Here is a 10,261-nt window from a genome sequence, read left to right on the forward strand (position 1 = left end):
GTTAACAATACCTCTGAAAATATCAACAAAGAAGGTCCAAGCATTTTCAACAGAGGGATCAAGCTGATTCTATACCAATTTACAGAGGCCAGGTCATGGAGGAAAGCTTGCTCATTCAAGTTTTTTATCAAGCGTCTGGCAAATCAGGACAGGTCATTTCACTGAGCAGTCATTACAAACACAGGCTGTAAAACAGTGATCACTAAGGTCATTAACTAAAACAGACTGATACCTATCAGGATTATTTGTGAGGATAACATCAAGGGAGAGTAGGCTTTTTTGGGTGTTTTGGTAATAATCTGAGAAAGATTTAGGGAGTCCCATGCTTTAGGATTTTTTCAGGTGGTTTAAGCATTTCCCAGTTTAGGTCACCTAGCAGGACAAATTCAGACTTGGTGTAAGGGGCCAGGACAGCGCTTAGGGCATTTAGGATACAGGCCGGTGCTGATGGTGGACAATAACACCCAGCAACAGTCAACAAAGAGCTATTTGAAAGTTTAATGCTTAAAACCAGAATATCTAATTGTTTGGGGACAGACTTGGTGGAGACAACCAAGCACTGAAGGTGTTCCTTGGTAAAGATTGCCCCTCCACAACCTTTGGAAAATCTGTCTTGCCGAAAAAGATTATATCCTGAAAGGTTAACATCAGTGTTCAAAACACTCTTTCTTAACCTCGTCTCAGTAATGACCAACACATCTAGATTGGAGCTGTGAACCCACACTTTCAATTGAACAATTTTAGGTAATAAGCTTCTAGTGTTAACGTGCAGAAAACCCAGGCTTTTACAAGAGCAGAAATCAGTGAAGCAGATATCAGAGCACATCAGAATTGGCGCTAGCAACAGTAGATGGGCCAGGATGTACATGCACATTTCCAGATATCATCAGTAGTAATACAAGCAGGGCATGACAGAGGACAGGGAGAGCTCTGCAATGTTGATTTATGACATTTGAATGTGCATTAGATGGTAACGATCATATTGTACAGCAATTTCATCAAGTAACATGAATACAAAGCCGGCGAGAGGTGGTTAGAATTGGATGGGAGGTCAAGAGTCCCTGTAACCAATAGAGAGTCAGAGTCCCGAGTGTGGGAAGAAACAGTTGTAACGTTCGTCGCCTGGTGACGAGGAAGCGGACCAAAACGCAGCTGGGAGCGAACACATGTTTATTCAACACACTGGAATTAAACATGTACACAAAAATCAAGAAAAATGCCGATACGTTACGTGCTCAAACAAAGAGACAACACCCCACAAACAGCGTGGGGAAAACAGCAACTTAAATGTGATCCCAATCAGAGACAATTAGCGACAGCTGTCTCTGATTGGGAATCGACAGAACCCAACATAGAAATAACTCACCTAGAGCCTACACAAGGCTAAAACGTAAACAAAACACAAACCAAGGAAAAATACCTAACATGACACACCCTGACCCAATATACCCGAGTTCACCTGGTCAGGGCGTGACAACACTCTGTCCCACAGTTTGGTAAACAAGCAAGTTCATAGTCAACAAAGCATGCAGGAGTCATGAGGCAAATTACATAAAGCACAATAAAAAAAATACAACGACTTGGGGCTAGCCATTGTAAGTTCAGAGTCATTCCCCCCAATATTAAGGCTAATGGGTTAACCATGAGGAGGAACAGAGTGGTGTGTGTGAAAGTGATAGGGGAGTACTTGGGAGTCGGCACTGTATTGGGTCTTGACTAATAAGCTACACTTTCCAATACTATTGTGCAGACTTGAATCAAACCGTACTGTTCTGGATCTGATTCCCTGATTCACATTGTCCTTTTCAGCACAATTCCAGCAGGTATGTTGGATGCGTGAGCAGGCCAGAGCAGTACAGCTCGGCTGGGCTCAGCTCAGCTCAGTAGTGTGAAAAGGGTAGCCTGTAAGGCACCTGTGCGTCTGCAGACTGATCAAGTGTTTACATTCTGAAGTGAGGTAGAGGAAAATGCCCTTCCATCCAGGTTCCTCTATCCTCTGAAGTCAGTAAGTTCCAGCTCGAGCTTCAGAAAAGCTCCCCGGCACTCTCCTCTCTTAGGTTACGCTGGTTAGGTCCCAAATGGCACCCTATTTCTTATATAGTGCACTTCTATAGTGCACTATAAAGGAAACAGGGTGCCATTTGGGACGTAACCCCTCTCTGTACCAGAAGCCTCTGAGGTAATACAACCAACAGCCCCAGAACTTATGAGACTGTCAATGTAGGTGGAAACACCCTAATTATGTTAAATCTCCTGTTTAGATTGTTGTAGTCGCTTTACACTCTGTCTCCTGGTATTTCATCAGGAGCTTCTTGTTTCACTATTTGACTGGTCCCTCTGTCTGAGATGTACGGCCCTCATTTTTGTGCTTTTTTTGTTATTGTTGCTATTTTAACGATTATTATGGTGACCGCGGTCGTTTTGCTGACTAATAACCGTCATCCCAAATTCCATGACCGTCACAGCCCTAACTGTAAGACTATGAAGTATTTTTATGAATAGAGATTTTGTTGGCACAATGGTACGACTTACAGGGTTAGAGTAGAATAGGGTCCACTGAAGTTAGATTCTGTCCTCCTCTGAGAGATGTGGCCACATCCTCTGCGGTACCAGGTCTACAAGATCACCTTTCAATCAGACTGGTGCAGCCCATTAGTTAATTATCCCTGACCTTGGGTGAGTAGGAAACCTCTACCCATGTTTGGTGCAAACCTTTAGCCTAAGTCCATTTGACTTGTAATGCAGTTGTTATTGATTTTCCTCAGGATTTGAAACTGTCAATCTAATTTATACCTAAATGATTGTATTGTAACCTATACTTGTTATTTTGGAAACACTGACTTCTATGTAAAGACCCCTAAAGAAAGCAAGGGAGAGGGAGTCCAGTGACAACTCACCCATACAGCGGAAGCTCCTTTCTCTACGGGAGAGTCTTTCATCCTGGCCTCGGGTTACTGTGTTAATAAGCACAGGGCTCAGAGAAGGACAGATGAGGGGCACACACACACATTCTATGACAGGCACACACACACATACACCACCATCCTATGGAAACAAAATGGAAGGATGAGTACCATCATTCATCTACCCATAATTCCCCTTTTTATCCGCTCCCGTGTGGCATATTTCTGGCCATTCTGGCTCTCCCCGGAATACTTTGACCGTGCTGTCATTCACCCACACCGCATCTCACAAAAAGCCCTCTGGTCGGATCTGGACTCGTGCTACTACAACATGGAAGCAAATATCCAAGCTTATTGGATTCTATAATAAACTAATCACATTGTATCAACATGGGTTGGGTGTAAGCTTTCCACATGCCTGAAACACATTTCCATCAATGGAAAAGCAGCATGTTTTACTGCCACACTTCCATCTCCACCCGTCTTTGTCTTGAAATTGTTTTTATATTATTAAACCCTCTTTGGGCGATATGATTGGCATGTATAGAAACAAATTCATTATTTTGGATAAATAATCCTGCCCTGTTTATTTTCTTTTGCCAGGCTGATCTGGTTTTTGGGGCTATACCAGTGAATTCATCACAACCCTCAAAGACCAGAAGTCCATGTAGTTTGTCTGGATTTGATGAGGCGTGTAAGTCTGACTGGGTGGGAAATATACAGAGTTACTTACTTCATGAAAATCTCCTCAAGAACTGAAACGCTCTCCATCATTCAAATGTTGGATAGGCGTGCCGCCCTGGACTTAAGTTGTTAAGTGGTAGTAAACCTTTGACGCTTGACTTTTAGTTGGTAGCTTTGCCACTTTTGTTGGTTGCTCTGACACTTTGGTCAGTTGCTTTGCCATTTTTGTCGGTTGCTTATTTGCCACTTTTGGTTTATGCAGGGTGTTTGCTTAATCACTGTATGTTTTTCCAACATGTCTGTTTCAAGTGGTCTATTGTGCTCAGGATGTAACTTGATGTTACTTTTATTATCCTGAACCACAGGAAGCTCAGGTTCTTTAAGATGTAAGACGGACAATTGAATTTGAAAACCCAGACAGGCCCTGACCTCAACCGCTTTCTAGACTACCACCGGCTAAATATAATCTCTCTCTCTCTCTCCAACTCTCTTCCCTCCCCCCCCCGGTAGAATACAGCTCTTGCTCTATAAATAAACTATAGAAGATGAGTTGCACATAGAAAGACACATCAAAAGTACTGTACTGTATTTGAGTTTTGCTTAATGTATCTCATATCCACTTCATTTAGAGAATTTATTTCAAACAGATTCAAAAGGAAAACTGTAGTCTGTCTGACTAATCTCAGAAACAAGAACCAAATCTCTGTTGCATTTATGTTAAGTCTGTCAGGAGAGACTACCCAGCAAACAGACGACATTCGGCGACGGTCCCATTATGGCGCTTAAGCGTTTCAGCGTGACGTTATCCCACTGACGTTCTGAGAACATTCTAAGAACGTTGCGTGATGGTCCCAAGGGAACATCCTCTGGGGGACATTTGTCTAGTTCTCTGGGAGTTACCAGGTTATCACTGAGGACCATATCAGGACCTATTTAGGACACTCTCAGGACTTTCATTTTACTACCGTAATTTCCGGACTATTAAGCGCGCCTGAATATAAGCCGCACCCACTGAATTTACATTTATTTTTTTGAACATAAATAAGCCGCACATGTCTATAAGCCGCAGGTGCCTACCGGTACATTGAAACAAATGAACTTTACACAGGCTTTAACGAAACACGGCTTGTATCAAAAATAAATAGGCTTTAACGAAACACTGCTTGTAACAAACAATAAAACATTTGCAGTAAGCTTTGTCTTTTTGCACTGAGTCAATTCCTCACGCTGCTGTTTCCAACGTCTTATCATCGACTCATTAAGACCAAGCTCCCATGCAGCAGCTCTATTTCCTTTTCCAACAGCCAGATCAATCGCCTTCAACTTGAAAGCTGCGTCATATGCATTTCTCCGTGCCTTTGCCATGATGAGGGTGACAAAATGACTACCGTAATCAGAATGATGGGAAGTTTGAGAGCGCTCGATTTAATCTAAACAGTAAACAAAAAAGTTGTTTGACCTTAACCCGTTCGGAAATTTCATTGGCCTAATGAAAGCTTCATGCCGCCAAAAAACTGATCACGTCACAGAATGTGTTTTTTGGAGAGAAAAAAACTTGAAAGTGGGAAAAATCCATATATTAGCCGCGTCATTGTTTAAGCCGCGAGGTTCAAAGCCTGGGAAAAAAGTTGCGGCTTATAGTCCGGAATTTACGGTAGTTTTATTAATACAGTGGAATAATTTACAATGGCAAGAGAACGCATACTGGAGAACGCACACTGTATGCTTGCGTCCCAAATGGCACCCTATTCCATATATAATGCAGCACTTTTGACAAGAGCCCTATGGATCCTGGTCAAAAGTAGTGCACTTTAAAGGGAATAGAGTGCCATATGGGATGCAGGTTATGTTAGTTAGTGACAGATGTAGCTGACACATCACATTAGCTGTTGCTTGCTAACCAGACAAGCTGTGTGTGTGTGCGCGCGCGTGCACATATGCATGTATTTGTGTGTGCACGTCTGTTTGTGTGCGTTCATTGCCGGGGGTGTTTGGGCTTAGCTGTTTTGTCTACACCTCGCCCACCTTGGGCCGTAATGTGGAGGACATTAGTAACCTGCTGGGCCTGAGCCTGGCTTAACACAGAGTGGCACCGGCTCCAAAACACTCTCCACGTCTAACATTACATCAGCTTTCACAAACAATATGTTCAGAATAGCACCATAATAACATTCCTCGATGCCCATGCACTGTGACACACACAACCTTCCCTTTATAGTGCACTATAAAGGGAATAGAGTGCCATTTGGGACACAGCTTATGTTAGTTAGTGGCAGATGTAGAAGCTGGAAAAATGACACCTCACATTAGCTGTGGCTTGCTAACCAGACAGGCTGTGTGTGCTTGCGTGCGTGTGTGCGTGTCTGCGCGTGCGTTGGCTCTGAACTCATTTATGGTGTTGGATACTTTGGCCTCGATCACAGCAGGCACATTTCCAAGAGTTCAAATATTTACATTCGTCCAATCAAGCAGCAGACAGTAGCGCATATAGTTCAGTTAGGTCATCAGTGTCCCACTCCCACCTCAGAGCTTAAGGGATCCAGTACTGTATTGTAGCTCACAGAGGTGGGACCAAGTCATTGTTTTACAAGTCACAAGTAAGTCTCAAGTCTTAGCACTCAAGTCAAGTCCCAAGTCAAGACAGGCAAGTCCGAGTCAAGTCTCAAGTCAAGACCGACAAGTCAAGTCTCAAGTCCTAAACTTTGAGTTTCGAGTCCTAAAGAAGTCATAATGTGCTCTTCACCAAATGTAATACCATTTCATATTTTTAACAAGAGTAAGAGTTAGTATATTACATTTACGCAAATGATGAATGCTTTTAAAAATATATATATTTATTACTTCATATTTCCATGGAAATACATGGGTAGCCATGAAAAGACCCCCCCCCCCCCCCCCCCCCCATAGCGATCGACTATCAATGATCGATATGGGGCGCAATCGGGCGATGTAGGCTTGTACACAATCGCCCAACCTTAACACACACACACACACACACACACACACACACACACACACACACACACACACACCCTCTCTGTGTGTGGTTACAGTATGTTAACATATGTCAATGGTTTTAGGAACAGCAGTAACATCAGGCAAGGATTTAGGCTACCAACTGCCTAGCCAGTTGTAGCTCAATCTTGGGTGCAATGTTCACGTTCCCGCACTGACTGACTGTGTGGAGGCTCATTCATTTAATGTTACGTTAGCCTACATGCTACTCTAGCAAAGATATAAATTATATAGCTGTCGGCTATATTAGCCACGACTTACCGTTCTTTGTGCAGCTTCAAATGTCGAACAAAGTTGGAAACTGTTGCGCCTCCGTCTGTAATTTTCTTACCGCATGTTTTGCAAGTTGCAATCCGTTTTTTGTTGATAGAGCGTAATCTTTATATCCTAAAATAATAATTTTGGGTATCATCTTTTCAAGGGCTTCACCCGCCGACGTTCCTCCTCACTCCACGCGCAACTTTTTCTCAGCTGGCACAATTTGATTGGCTGCTATCTGATTCAAACTGTAATCTGTTAAATGAAGAGTTGATGCACTGCACACTTTTCTTAATAGCATAATTTTCAATATCTGCGCATGAGGAGGGTATCAAGTCAGGTTGAGTCAAAAGGCTCAAGTCCAAGTTAAGTCACGAGTCATTGGTGTTAAAATTAAAGTCGAGTTGCAAGTCATCATATTTGTGACTCGAGTCTAAATCATGTGACTCGAGTCTAAATCATGTGACTCGAGTCCACACCTCTGGTAGCTCATAGTAGTCTCCCGGACACAGAAGAATCAGAGTCTCGCACACACACACACTCACACCAACACATACACACACAGTCGACCGTTATTGATGTTGTCCCCACTCCCCTCCTCTGTCTGTCTCTCCCAGCTTCAAATGCACTTTTGAGGTGGTTTATTGTCATCTAGATTCTGTTTTGGACCACTTCAGTGGTCTCCCCCTGTTTTCTCCTTGATTTATTTTCTCTTGCTCTCAGTGTAAAGCACTGCAACTGAAATGACAGCCATACAGGGGTCAGAACCAGGCTACCATCATAGATTGATCAGTGAACATATGACCGGATAAGGTGCTAAAAAATCATCTGAGATCTCATTTCCACCCACAATGTTAGTTTTATTAGGTTCATTCTAAAAACAAAAACCAGACATGTATTATTAACAGTGTATAATAAGGAATACATTTTTTAAAGTTCTTATGAACTATTCTCTTATTGATGTTAGAGATCATTGGTTATATTATAACGAGCTATTGTTGGGCTACCCTACATAATACTGTATAAATCTACACTGAAACATTAGGAACACCTGCTCTTTCCATGACATAGACTGAATCCAGGTGAAAGCTATGATCCCTTATTAATGTAACCTGTTAAATTCACTTCAATCAGTGTAAATGAAGGGAAGGAGACAGGTCAAAGAAGGATTTTTAAGCTTCGAGACAATTGAGACATGGATTGTGTATGTGCCATTCAGAGGGTGAATGGGCAAAACAAAAGATTGAAGTACCTTTGAACGGGGTATGGTAGTAGGTGCCAGGTGCACCGGTTTATGTGTCAAGAACAGCAACGCTGCTGGGTTTTTCACACTCAACAGTTTCCTGTGCGTATGAAGAATGGTCCACCACCCAAAGGACATCCATCCAACTTGACACAACTTTTCAACGCATTCAACACCTTGTAGTTCATGCCCCAGCGAATTGAGGCTGTTCTGAGGGCAAAGGGGGGTGCAACTCAATCATATTATTAGGAAGGTGTTCCTAATGTTTTGTACACTCAGTGCATATATATCATATGCCCGTATAGATCTACCTACAGTAGCTCTTTATTTCTATTAAGTGAGGACTCATCTGAAGGAGATGGGCTGTGTAAGATTCAATAGCTGTCATTTAAATTGGAGGCATCAACGCAAAACTCATCCCTGACACATGCCAGAGCATCTGGGGTTGGAATGATATACATGAGGATGAGGCATCCCAAATGGCACCCTATTCCATATAGTGAACCACTATGGGCCCTGGTCAAAAGTAGTGCACTATAAAGGGAATTGACTGCCATTTTGGACGCAAATTATGTCAGGCAGAAGCCACTGTACAAGGAAAACGTGTATAGAGATACATTTGATGTTGATTCAAAGAAGCGGAATAATCAATCACACTCTATAATACAATCAAAGCCCTCTAGTTATGTCTGGCTTACCCAATGCCATTCTTGCTTCAGTGTTTGCAAGGCTATTCTTTATCTTCTGTAGTCACAGTACCCAACCTGACCGTGATAATTGAATGAGCTTATAAGGTGGATGATGAGCTATGCATCTTGATAGGCAAGCTCCCTGTGAACACACTCCTCAATTGGGTAATATTTAATATATCGCTGGCTGGATGATACATTTCAGGCCAGTGAAGTAGAATGGCTGTGCAGAGTGCATCATAACTCCAGCTTCATTCAACTGTGAATCTCCAACAGTGAGACCATGAAATCCAGACATCTCTGCCATGACATTTTACATATGTTGTGTGCACACATAGACAAACATACACACCAACATTCCACATACACTTTACGCTGTACATATAGACATAAAGTATAGACTATACAGCTCATCATATACACACACACACATAGATACACACACTCTTAATACATAACATACACTACGGTTCAAAAGTTTGGGGTCACTTAGAAATTTCCCTGGCCTTCTAGGCAGAGTTGCAAAGAAAAAGACATATCTCAGACTGGCCAATAAAAAGAAAAGGTTAAGATAGGCAAAAGAACACAGACACTGGACAGAGAAACTCTGCCTAGAAGGCCAGCATCCCGGAGTCGCCTCTTCACAGTTGACCTTGAGACTGGTGTTTTGCAAGTACTATTTAATGATGCTGCCAGTTGAGGGCTTGTGAGGCGTCTGTTTCTCAAACTAGACACGCTAATGTACTTGTCCTCTTGCTCAGTTGTGCACCGGGGCCTCCCACTCCTCTTTCTATTCTGGTTAGAGACAGTTTGCGCTGTTCTGTGAAGGGAGTAGTACACAGCATTCTACGAGATCTTCCGATTCTTGGAAATTTCTCGCATGGAATAGCCTTAAATTCTCAGAACAAGAATAGACAAACGAGTTTCAGAGGAAAGTTCTTTGTTTCTGGCCATTTTGAGTCTGTAATCGAACCCACAAATGCTGATGCTCCAGATACTCTGGAGAAGAAGGCCAGTTTTATTGCTTCTTTAATCAGAACAACAGTTTTCAGCTATGCTAGCATAATTGCAAAAGGGTTTTCTAATGATCAATTAGCCTTTTAAAATGATAAACTTGGATTAGCTAACACATTGTGCCATTGGAACACAGGAGTGATGGTTGCTGATAATGGGCCTCTGTACGCCTATGTAGATATTCCATTAAAGATCAGCCGTTTCCAGCTACAATAGTCATTTACAACATTAACAATGTTGCTTTTCTTTCAACAACAACGCCATTTCTAAGTGACCTCAGACTTTTGAACGGTAGTGTGTGTATGTATATATATTTCCAGATTTTGTTACGTCACAGTCTTATTCTAAAATTGATTAAATCGCTTTTTTTTCCCCCAGAGCCCGGACTTGAACCCGATCGAACATCTCTGGAGAGACCTGAAAATAGCTGTGCAGCGACGCTCCCCATCCAACCT

Source organism: Salmo trutta, chromosome 6 (genome assembly GCF_901001165.1).
Source record: "Salmo trutta chromosome 6, fSalTru1.1, whole genome shotgun sequence".
Taxonomy (NCBI): domain Eukaryota; kingdom Metazoa; phylum Chordata; class Actinopteri; order Salmoniformes; family Salmonidae; genus Salmo; species Salmo trutta.